Source organism: Vulpes vulpes, chromosome 2 (genome assembly GCF_048418805.1).
Source record: "Vulpes vulpes isolate BD-2025 chromosome 2, VulVul3, whole genome shotgun sequence".
NCBI lineage: Eukaryota > Metazoa > Chordata > Mammalia > Carnivora > Canidae > Vulpes > Vulpes vulpes.
In genome coordinates, this window is record NC_132781.1 from 148769216 (window position 1) to 148782221 (window position 13006).

Here is a 13006-nt window from a genome sequence, read left to right on the forward strand (position 1 = left end):
TCAGATGTTTAATAACTTGCCCAAAGTAAATCAACTGATTTCAACATCCTTATCTTGCTAAGAGTGAATCCAAGCTCATCAGAATGCCCCAGGCACATTGAAGATGCAGACAGTCTTTCTTCTCAGGCTTAGTCTTCCCAGTACTTTTGTTAGGATAAATGACCAGAAGAGTTATTTTTATTGAAGGAAGAGTATAATATTAGAGATCCCTAACCTCTCAGGTAGCTCAGTATGAAATCAGCTGCAGGAAACTAGAAGTCTGTCTGAGGACAGACTTTCCAGTCCTTCAAAACAAAGTGTTTGGGACCAAGAGCTAGCTCAACATAGCTGGAGGAGGAGGACTAGCTAGACAAGGGGCCTTTGGGTCTTTCCCAAAGCTGACAGAGGCTACCAGAGTGGGACCATTCTTCATGTGACCAAATCTTTTATTTGTTGGGGAAGGGATATAGTACAGAGGTGAAGAGGAAAAGCCCTACCCTGCAAGAGTAGCCTTTGAGCAAAGTAAGTAATCAACTGTGAAGAGAAAAACAGGCTCAGAAGTTAAATAACTTGCTCAAAGTAAATAAACCTCCTCACTTGGCTTTCCTCCACCTGTAATAGAGGTGACAAGTGATCTTGTCCCGAGAGCCCTCTGGAGGTGCCCAAGGGCCTCCAGGCTGGCATCCACAACACAAGTGTGGGAGGGTGGGAAATAGGTGATGCTGGTGTGTGTTCCAGCCAGTTCTGCTGGAGGCTAAGGGGAAGCAGGCAAAATGGGAGTGACACAGTGGGAGGTGGAAGTTTATTCAGATCTGGGAGGCTGTGCCTGGGATACCGTCAGTCCCCTTCAACTCTTTCAAGTCCTGAGCAGGTGTAACTGTTAGCATCACAGCCCCATGCAGCCCTGAGGACTCCATTCCGGACCCAGAGACTCTGTTAGGGGAATCCTGGATGGTGTTCTGTGGGCAAATCAGACAGCTCAAGAGGTGGAGTGGGAAAAGACTGTTGCTCTTGTGGCCTGGGTTTCTCTGTGCTCGGCAGATGCCCTCAGGCCAGCCTTGACACACAGCAGGCAGCTCTCCTGGTTTCCGGAGTCCTCTGATCACTGCAAAGACACAGGTAGAGAATGAAGAGACATGAAATTACCCTATCAGGGGGCTTCTTAGCCTCCCATTTGGCCAGGGTGCCCCCCCCCCCTGCAACCTCCCCATCCCACAGCACAGCTCTAGTTACTTCATTCGGTACAGGTTTCTAGGTGCACAGATGGATAGGCAATAGAAGTCCATAGCCTAAGAGCTTTTTGCTGATGGTCAAGCAATGAAAATGGAGTCTTACTTTATACACCTCCCATCCTTGGCCATGCCGGGCTGAATGATCCAAGGCAGAATCAACTTGGCCACTCGGGGCCTTTAGCTATACAAGCTTTGGGGCCTCCAGATGTATGAAGGGGAAAATCATTTCTGCTCTCTCAGAGATGTGAAAAATATAGAGATTAACAAAGAGTTTTAAAACCTTTGGAGGAAAAGAGAATGAGGAAACAGCATCTTCTTACAGCTATTATTAGCACCTCAATCCTAGGTGCAGGGGGCCATCTCTTTTGCCTTTTTGAGGGATTCATCCCAGCCCCAGATACTCAGGGTTATCTGTAGGAGACACACATCTCAAGCCTGGGGCACAGGGCAGGGCCCTGCTCTCATGCCTAAGCCTGTAGCAGCACTCTCATTCTTTTAAAAAATGGCACCCCCATTCTGCTGGGTGTTCCAGCCAGTAACGTGGGAGCCCTCCTTAATCATGCCCTCTTCTCTCACAGCTAATCAAGTGCCAAATTATGTTTATTGTAGCTCTGAAAAGTCTTTGGATCCACTCACTTCTCTATATTTTCACTGCTATCACCCTACTTACTATAGGCCTTTCTCATTTCTTGTCTAGATTAACACAAAGTTTCCTAATAGGTCCTCATTATCCATAATCCATTCTCCACTTAGGAGCAAGTGAAATTTAAATTTAATCATGCTGTTTCTGACATCTCATTCAGTAGTCTTCAGTGTTGACCTCAGAGGAAAGTCCAGGTTCCTATTTCACCGCAAACCTGCCTTGGTTCTGCCCTCTACCTAGAATGTGCTTTGTGTCCTTACCATCTTACAAACTCTCTGCCTAGCCACCTCTTCCTTTAGATGTTAGCTTAAACATCATTTCCTCAAAGAGAACCCCTGAGCTAGGTTGCCTGTTGTCTGTCCTCATAGCACCCTGTTCTTTCCAGCACTTATCACAACTGAAATGATGTATGTCATTTATGAGACTAATATCTGTTTAGTGTCTGTCTCTTCATATATAAGCTCCATGAAGTCAGGGGCTAATTTTACTGTTTATTCACCAATCTCCAGGGTCCAGCACATAGTAGAGGTTCCAGTATATATTAGCCAATGTGTTTAATAATATTGGGGCATCTCTCTCTCTCTCTGTGACTATCATAAATAAATAAAAATTAAAAAAAAAAAAATAATATTGGGGCATCTGGGTGGCTTTGGTTGAGCGGCTGACTCTTGATTTTGTCTAAGGTCATGATCTCAGGGTCATGGGATCAAGCCCCAAATTGGCTCCACTGGGGAGACTGCTTGGAGATTCTCTCTCCCTCTGCCCCTGCCCCCACTCACACACACTCTCTCTCTAAAAATAAATAAATCTGGGACACCTGGGTGGCCCAGTGGTTGAACATCTGCCTTTGGCTCAGGTCATGATCCTGGGGTCCTGGGATCAAGTCCCGCATTGGGCTCCCCATGGGGAGCCTGTTTTTCCCTCTGCCTATGTCTCTGTCTCTCTCAAGAATAAATAAAATCTAAAAAAAAAAAAAAAAAAAAAAATGAAAGGGCCATTTATATTGATCCCTGGAGACAATCTTATGATGAATCCTATCAGAGCACAAGGCATTTCTTTCTCAAAGGCAGATAGAGATTGTTTCTGAACTCTAACTGCAGAGAGCCTCCTGAGAAATGAGAGGCGCCTGTTCTATACCTAAAGCTGAGCCATGAATGGGAAGCATGAAGGCTGGAGGAGCCAAAAGCCCGTGGGAGGAATTAGCTCTATCTAAACCCAAACTCTTCTATCTCAAGTTCTCACACCACAGTGTCTGGGAAGAAGAGACTGAGGTGGAATAGGTAGGCTTCAGAGATTGTAAGGGAATGGCTAATTCAGGCACCTTAATGCAGTTTTAAGAACAGGAGTAGTCTCCTAATGCCTGGCAATGTGTTCCACGGTGACAGATCTGGGCTGACAGCCTGCTGTGCTTCATATTCTGCCTGGAAACCTCTCAAATGAGTTATCTTTTTTCAGGAGTCCCCATATCCTCCCCAAGTTTGCCCTGGAACCGACAAGGCCTCCTGAAGTGACAAGCTTCCTAGGTCTCGGCAAGGGAGAAGCACTGGGATAGCTTGTGTCCCTATCTGAGAACTTCTACTTGTCCATCTCCTGCCCAAAACAGTAGCCAAAGATACTCATCACAGCAGTAGAGCCACTGCCAAGAGGCTGCTGCGTTTGTAGTCAAGGAATGTCAAGAAGCTAAACACCAGTAGCATGGTTAGGAAATTGGAGTCCCTTCCAGATAGAAGTCTCCCTCCTCTTAGAATAGAGAGCTACAGTTGGCAGAATTGGATAAGAACATGTCATTAGCTGCAGTGCTAAAACAGGTTAGAGTAAAAAATTTTCAAAAAAAAAAAAAAAAAATTTCAGCCTAGGGGCTAGAAAATTGAATTTTCATATATAAATATATAAATATATAAATATATATATAAATAAATATATAAAATATTTTATTTATTTGAAGGGTGGGGGGTATAGGGAGACAATTTCAAGCAGACTCCCCTTTGAGCGAGGAGCCCAACGTGGGGCTCAATTTCATGACCCCAAGATTATGACCTGAGCCAAAACCAAGACTTGGATGCCTAATTGACTGAGCCACCCAGACGCCTCAGAAAATTGACTTTAGAGATCAGTGAACTTATCTGCTCACTACCCTCCAAAACGGTTTGGTCTGTTCCATAAAGGCAGCCTCTTTGGAAGCCCAGGAAGCAATCAGGCCAGAACACGACTCAGGTATAGTGCCCACCATATGCCTTTGTTCCTAAGGGGCCTACAAGGGCTAGCTCAGGGAAGGAAAGAACAAGTAGTTAGGTGGGGCAGTGCACTTCCTCCCCTTCCCCCCAACAGCTGCTGTCTTAGACAGCTGTATCCAGCCTGTCTGCTCAGGTTATTAAATATTCATCAGATGCCTGCTAGCTTTAAACATGTAACGACTATTAATCCAGAGAGCAAGAGGTACATGAAAATTCTGGAGAGGAAAAAAAAAAAAAAGAAAGAAAATTCTGGAGAGAGAAAGAGAAGGCTTAGAACGATCCAATTCTCTTAATTTCAGGAATCTGGAAACGCAGCAAGGGGTACCTATCCTGTACACCAAAGCTGGGAACTATTTGCCGTGTAAGCTGATCTTCTGGTGCCCACTATAGGTATAGAGACCAGGAGGCAGTCAAGTGAGAGCAGAGACCTGGGTTTAAACTCCAGCTCTTGGGCCCTGTGGTCATCCTAACCCAGATTTGTCAATTTCCCAGGGGATCCCAGGATTATCCCCACTTCACAGGGTTGTCTGTGAAAATTAAATGGGTCACTGCATCTGCATATGATAATTCCAATGGAATTAGCACAGAATTAAGAGCTTAAAATGGAGGCAGAGACTTCATGCATTCAGAGGAAGCAAAGCCTTCTTTCACAATTCCTTAAAAACAAAGTTTTTATCAGAGGAGACCGCAGGTTCTGGTCTCCAACTCACAGGTGGGTTAAAAGCACAGGAGGTGGGAAGCCTCCCTTAACATGGCGAAGACCTAACGTCCAACCCTCAAGTAGCCCAAATCTCTGACGAGAGGATTATTCTTTCTGAAAAAGGTAAAAACCAAAAGGCCATGGAGCAAGAGGACAGCAGAAGGCAGGCAAGGTGAGGGGAGAATATACCCTTCACTCTCCCACAAGGATAGGTGCTACTGCACAGGAGGCTCTGCTCTTCTGCCTCTTCCCTCCTTCCCTATGTTGCCAGCACAATGGCAAACATGGGTGTGGTCAAGTCACTCTCGTGCTCAAGGCCTTCAAATAACTCCCTAAACTCCAGAATCAAGTCTGAATACTTTGCCTAGCATTTAACTTTTCAAAATGAGCGCTCACTTCTCTTCCAGCCTCTATTTATAGCTAACATTTACTGGGTGCTTACTATAGGTCACAATGAATGTTTATTATGAATTCATGCAATCTTCACAACAATGTGGTGAAATAAATGATAATCCCCCATTTTACAGATGATGAAACTGAGTCTTGGGGAGGATAGCTCCGAAGCTAGTAAAATTAACTCTGGAGGCAGCAGAATTGATGTTAATCTGTTTAAAACCATTAATAAGGTGCTGTGTTAATCTGCCTGCCTGGTGCTTCCTAAGCCTTCTCTGACAGCTCCCCCAGGCTCCTTGGTAATCAGTTCAGCAACAGAGCACAGCCACACACTACTGCAACTATTAAAGACTTACTCTCTCCCATTAGACTGAGTTTCTGATAGGTAGACACTGTGAACTGATGGAGACCCATGACCTGGAACAGCCAGAATAAAGACCTAAGTAGCCTCAGCAAATGTTTATTGCACTGGCAATAATATTCCTGCAGAAGAAGCCTCCTTTAAGGATAGAGAATGGCTGCATAGGCTCTCTGAGATGGTTCAGGCTGACAAAACTGCTTCTAAATTCCAGCATAATCTAGTAGTTGAGATTGATCACAGACTCTGAAATCAGACTGCCTATGCTTAAATCCCAACTCTGCTACTTAGCAGCTACATGACCTTGGGTAAGTAATTTTCTGGGCCTTAGTTTCATCATTCTGTAAAAACAAGACAATATGGGATGCCTGGGTGGCTCAGAAGGTGAGCATCTGCCTTTGGCTCTGGGTGTGATCCTGGGCCCCGGGACTGAGTCCCACATCAGGCTCCTTGCAGGGAGCCTGCTTCTCCCTCTGTCCGTGTCTCTGCCTCTCACTCTCTCTCTCTGTGTCTCTCAAAATAAATAGGATCCTTAAAAAAAAAAAACCAAAAAAGAAAACAAAAACACACAAAAAAACCAAGACAATAGCTCTTTTACAGGTGAAGATAAGGCATGGCACATAGTAAAGAAACAATGTTAGAATTGACAACGTGTAGGCACCTGGGTGGCTCAGTCAGTTAAGTGTCTCCCTTAGGCTCAGGCCATGATCCCAGGATGCTGGGATCGAGCCTCATGATGGGCTCCCTACTCAGTGGGGAGCCTGCTTCTCCTCCTCCCTCTGCCCTTTCCCCTGCTTGCGCACACTCTGTCAAATAAATAAAATCTTAAAAAAAAAAAAAAAGAAAGGACAAAATGCAATAGTAGTTAAAATATATATTTTTCTGATTTTAACATCCCTGAAATCAGGATGCATCCTACACTTGATAACGAAAACAAATTACTATGTTGGTTTAATTGCAGTATTTTTTCTTTCTTTGCAGTACTTGATACATCTTAATGGTCTCAGTATCAGTGAAATATGGTGTTATCTTACTGAATCTTAGAGAATTCGGTTTAAAAAATGTTGACAGGCACACGCCACAACTTGCTATACAACTGTGGCAAATTACTTCACCTCTCCTACTATTAGCTGTCTCCTTTACAAAAATAGGGACACACAGTAGGCATGCAAATTCAGTTCTCTCCTCCCTCAGCCAGGCAGAGCTGCCTACTTTCTCTGTTACTTCTTCCCTCTTTCACAAAGTGGGGTCACAAAATCAAGGAATGGGAATAGATGGAGGAACAATTTAAATGACTATTTAACTGCCAGCAAACAGCAGCTTGTTTAGGGTCACACAAAGCACAAAAAGACATCAAGAGGGAACCCATATTTTGCTTTATGGATTCTCATTCCGATATGATCTTTGGACAAAGCCTTGAGGGGCAGAGCTTCAGGGTTTGAGACTAGGCAGGGAGTACTTAAGTTTCAAAAACCTGAGCAAAACATTTCCACTACCACACCACCTCTATCCCCCTATTCACATGGTATAGAACTCTGCATATGTGCAGGCAAGAAAGTTTTTTAGTCCCAACTCTCAGGCTGCTGTTCCTGAAACAAAACACAGTCTGAATCTGTTTCATTCTTAGTGGCCAGAAAGCCCTAGCAGCTTCTGATGCATCCTTACCCTCATTCTTAGCTTGGGGCAGGGAGTGGGAAGTGATAGGAGAGAAAGCAAGAGGGACAAACACCAAGGCTTCTTGAATAACTGCCATATTCCTAGGTAAGAGGGGGTGAGAGTGTTCCCTCTGCAGTGACAGTCATTGCCAGGAGCACCCTGGAGGAAGATGGAGAGAGCAAAGGATGTTGATGGCAGGGGAAATGGCATGTGGGGCGCAGCCTCGAAAGCCTTTGAAGAACTACATGTGGCTGGCATGGCAGCTAGAATGGCTAGCCTCATTTCCACTTGAGAGCCTGCAGTATAAGCACAGGGTAAAGATGTGATTCAGAGATACCCACACATGGGATCAAATTCTAGCCCCATCGCTTACCACTAGCCTTTAGTGGTGCCAAAATAACTCAGTCAGCTAGTCCTTATTATTGAGTAGCTAGCTACTACAATGCCAAAGATTATATTAATCACCTTTAAGTAATACCTACTTCAAAAGGTAGATCTCTACCTCTGTGGCCAATTGATGTGCCAATATGGGCGAGGGTGCCAAGATCATTCTTCAATGGGGAAAAAACAGTCATTTTAATGCTTTAAAAAAAAAAAAGATTAGAGAGAGAGGAAAAAAAAAAAAAGCGTGCATCTGAATGTGTGTGCATGAGGGGGAGGAGAGGGAGAGAAACTCAAGAAGACTCCCTGCCAAGCTGGGAGCCTGACTTAGGGCTCAATCCCATGGCTCCGAGGATCATGATCCAAGCTGAAATCCAGTTAGATGCCCAACTAGCTGAGCCATCCAGGCACCTCCTCCCCCCAAATGGTCTTTTAAATAAATATTGCTGGGACAACTAGATATCCGCATTCAAAAGAATGAACATGAAACTCCGATCTCACACCATTTGCAAAAGTTAACATAAAATGAGTCACAGACCTAAATGTAAGAATTACTAAAACTCTTAGATGGACACAGGTTTAAATCTTCAGGACCTTGAATCAGACCATGGTTTCTTATCTAGGCAGCCAAAGTACAAGCAACAAAAGAAAATAAACTGGACTTCATCAAAATGGAACTTTTGTGTTTTAAAGAAAATAAAAAGATAACCTATGAAGTGGGAGTAAAACACTTGTAAGTCACCTATTTGACAAGGGTCTAGCAGCAGATCACATAAAAAACTTACAATTTAATAATAATAAAAAGACAAATAATTTAGTTAAAAACTGACATGAGATTTAAATAAACATTTCTCCACAGAAGATACACAAATAGTGGACCAGCACATGAAAAGAAGCTCAACAACATCAGTTATTAGGGAAGTGCAAATGGAAACCACCGTGAGACACCACTTCACAGCCAGTAGGATGGCTACAGTAAACAAAGCAGAACATAACAAGTGCTGGTAGGGATATGGAGAAATTAGAAATTTCATACATTATTGGTGGAAATGTGCAGCCTCTGCATAAGAGTCTGGCAGTCCTTCCAACAGTTAAGCATTAAGCTGCCAGTCCGAACCAGCAATTCCTCTCCTTGATGCATGTTCAAGAAACTGGAAACATGACCACACAAAAACTTGTACATGAGTGCTCATAACAGTGTTTTTCATCATAGCCAAAAAGCATAAACAACCCAGAGATCTGTCAATGGGTGAATGGATAAAGCTGCAAAATGCACACAATGAAACATTACTTAACAAGGAAAGGAATGAGTTGCTGATACATGTTACAACATGGATGGAGCTTGAAGACATGATGTTAAGTGACAGAAGTCAGTAAAAAAAGATCCCATATTGTAGGATTCCATTTGTACGCAATGTCCAGAACAGGCAAACCAAGAGGTAGAAAGTAGATGAATGGTTGCTCAGGGCTGGAGAAGGTAAGTGGGCTGGCGGGGGAGATAGCTAAAGGGCATGGGAATTTAAAAAAGGGGGGCGGGGGTGTGGGAATTTTCTGGGGGTGATAAACGCATCCTCAAATTGATGGTGGTGATGACTATACAATTTTGTATTTATTAAAAACCACTGAATTGTAGTTAAAATGGATGAATTGTATGGACATGATTGCATCTCAATAATCCTAATGTGTCTTTTAATTTGTATTAATAGAAGCTGACCAGAGGCTGCAAGCTGGTAGGCTGCCTATGGGCAAATGTTTGGCTTACAGCAGAGGTTTTACAGGGACTAATACTAATCTGAGCAAACAACTGCCAGTATGTAAAATCCAAATTTCTAGTTTTTCTGGAAAAATCAAATCTATCAAAAAAAACTTGTGGAGCTGGAAAAGAAACATGAATGAAAATGAACTTCAAATGCTTGACAGGATCTTCCTTCAGGGGTCCAAGGTAGAATCAGTATAAGTTACTGGAGTAACTCATGCAAAATGAGGGATAACTTGTAATACTTGAAGCTGTCTTAAATAAAATGGGTTGCTTTGGAAGTAATATGCTTCCTATTGCTGGTATGAAGTACTGATACATGTTACAACAGGGATGATCCTTGAGAACTTTATGTGAAGTGAAAGATGCCTCACAAAAGACACGTTATATAGTTCCATTTATGTGAAATGTCCAGAATAGGCAAGTCCATAGAAACCGAAGTAGGTTAGTGGTTGCCAGGGGCTTGGGAGAGGGGAATTGAGACTGGTAACAGGTATGGGATTTCCTTTTGGGGTAATGGGAATTTTCTGGAATTTGTGACAATGGTTGCACAGCACTGTGAATATTCTAAAAGCTACCAAATTGTATACTTTAAAAAGGTTAAAATGGTAAATTTTAATTTACACAAATTTTATATCAATTAAGAGTGAAAGGTAGAGAAGACTAAACGAGATCATCTTTATTAACTGCTTAGGATATTATCACAGTGATGTTAGCTACTATTATCAACTTCATTTGATGATAAAGAAATGAAGCCCAGAGAGGAATTAAGGGTTTGGTTTTGTTAAAACAAAGACAAAGGCTATAATGAGGCAGAGTCAGGACAGGTCCCCAATCTTGCCTGGCTTGATTTTTTATTTATTTATTTATTTATTTATTTATTTATTTATTTATTTATTTATTTATTTATTTATTTATTTATGATAGTCACAGAGAGAGAGAGAGAGAGAGGCAGAGACACAGGCAGGGAGGCAGAGAAGCAGGCTCCATGCACCGGGAGCCCGATGTGGGATTCGATCCCGGGTCTCCAGGATCGCGCCCTGGGCCAAAGGCAGGGGCCAAACCGCTGCGCCACCCAGGGATCCCATCTTGCCTGGCTTGAAAGCTTACAGGGCTATAATAAAAATTCACAGGTAGTAACAGAAAGCTACAGAAAACACTGAGACCAACTAACTAAATTCCATGCTCAGAAAAGGCAGACCACTGGCAAACCTGGGTCTGCCAACAATTAAACCTGTTTTTCCGGATGTAAATTATAGGCCAAATGAAGAAAGAAGCATCCCCCAAATTCTGCTGTAAAGATCACTCTAGGAAGAGTTAGAACTAATTCTCTGCATTCAGAGACTTTTCCCTAAAAATTGCCTTGCCATTCATGTAATCAGTATCAAACTTAGGACCTCCTTGGTGCCCAGAATCATGCTCAATACACACGGTCCTCTTTAAAGTCTCCTGAACTCAGAGGCTCCTGAGAGGCAGGGTGGGAAGACTGGATTTCCAAAAAGGCATATTTCACGTCAAAGGCTGTACGTGCTTTTGACCTCTCCCTAGTTTGGTCTTGTCCCTTTGGTACTCTCCTAAGCCTAACAACTCACTCAGGGGCAGAGGGAAAAATCATGCAGCTACTTTTTGGATGGTTTCAATCAGCAGGATGGGTTTCTCACTTGTCAGAGCCCCCGCCCAATCCAAATCAGGGGGCTAAGCTTTCTTAGAGAAAGAACATGAATATTTATATGTATAGGACACTGAATTGACTGGCCTTTTTTTTTTTTTTCCCTCCCCCTCCCCCGCCCCGGGCTTTTATTTTTTATTTATTTATTTATTTATTTTTTCCTGACTGGCCTTATATACAGTAAAACTCAGTAAAACTCAGTTTGTCAATCACTATAAAGTATACATTATCACTATCTTCCCTGCTAGATGTGGAAATAAATTATTTGTTTTAGGTCACTAAACAAAGACAGCTTGTTGATTCAATACTGTTTGTCAGGTTTAATGCCTTTCCTCCTATGCCACATTACCCATTCCGAGGGTATCCACAGGGTGAAAAATACCCCTTTCTTAGATTAAAAGTAGTATAATACAGGGACACCTGGGTGGCTTAGCGGTTTAGCACCGCCTTCAGCCCAGGGTGTGATCCTGGAGTCCCAGGATCGAGTCCCACATCGGGCTCCCTGCATGGAGCCTGCTTCTCCCTCTGCCTGTGTCTCTGCCTCTCTCTCTGTGTGTGTTTCTCATGAATAAATAAGTAAAATTAAAAAAAAAAAAGTAGTATAATATAGAGAATAAAGATCTAGCAACAAACTTGGGCTTGATTAATAACCGTACTAATTATGGAACCCCAGGAAGTCATTTAACCTCACTAAGTCTCAAGTCACTTCTGTAATACACAAATAATACTGGACAATTGCTATTTGCCTGCTCAGTATCCATTCCTTTTTCCTAATAACACCCTGACTTCCTCTTGAGGAATTAGTTTTTTCTTACCACATCCGGGTAAACTATGAACATGTGATTCAAGCTAATACAGTCTGACATTCTCGCCCTAGAACTTGAACCTCAAGGGAAAAAGAAAGCAAACAGGGCTAGAGTTCACGCATTCTAGCAATAGCACCTAAACAGTTACTCCTGGCTTCAAGAACATTCCTGTGGTCTATCACTGCTGTCTCAGTTCTCTGCAGCCAATCCTGTTCGAATGCCAGATTTTCGGGGCTTCACACTAAATCTGTGAGCCCCTAACATCCTTCTAATAAATTCTCATTTATACTAGCCAGTCACTTTGATGCTTACAACCAATGAACTCCAAATGAAACACTGTCCCAGAAGATATTTGCAAATGACGTATCAGATAAAGGGCTAGTTTCCAAGATCTATAAAGAACTTCTTAAACTCAACACCAAAGAAACAATCCAATCATGAAATGGGCAAAAGACATGAAGAGAAATCTCACAGAGGAAGACATACACGTGGCCAACATGCACATGAGAAAATGCTCTGCATCACTTGCCATCAGGGAAATACAAATCAAAACCACAATGAGATACCACCTCACACCAGTGAGAATGGGGAAAATTAACAAGGCAGGAAACCACAAATGTTGGAGAGGATGCGGAGAAAAGGGAACCCTCTTACACTGTTGGTGGGAATGTGAACTGGTGCAGCCACTCTGGAAAACTGTGTGGAGGTCCCTCAGAGTTAAAAATAGACCTGCCCTATGACCCAGCAATTGCACTTTTGGGGATTTACCCCAAAGATTCAGAGGCAATGAAACGCCAGGACACCTGCACCCCGATGTTTCTAGCAGCAATGTCCACAATAGTCAAACTGTGGAAGGAGCCTCAGTGTCCATCGAAAGATGAATGGATAAAGAAGATGCGGTTTATGTATACAATGGAATATTACTCAGCCATTAGAAACGACAAATACCCACCATTTGCTTCAACGTGGATGGAACTGGAGGGTATTATGCTGAGTGAAGTAAGTCAATCGGAGAAGGACAAACTGTATGTTCTCATTCATTTGGGGAATATAAATAACAGTGAAAGGGAATATAAGGGAAGGGAGAAGAAATGTGTGGGAAATATCAGAAAGGGAGACAGAACATAAAGACTCCTAATTCTGGGAAACGATCTAGGGGTGGTGGAAGGGGAGGAGGGCGGGGTGTGGGGGTGAATGGG

The 13006-nt window shown here is 42.9% G+C and overlaps 1 protein-coding gene across 1 annotated transcript in view; it reads right to left on the reverse strand.

The window, feature by feature from the left end:
• Positions 1 to 404: 404 nt before the first annotated feature.
• The window catches only part of KHDRBS1 (KH RNA binding domain containing, signal transduction associated 1), a 40415-nt gene continuing 27813 nt past the window's right edge, over positions 405 to 13006 (reverse strand). Inside the window, exon 11 of the transcript XR_003237348.2 lies at positions 405 to 1084. The gene's annotated coding sequence lies outside the window, so the exon portion shown is untranslated. The remainder of the gene's footprint in view (positions 1085 to 13006) is intronic.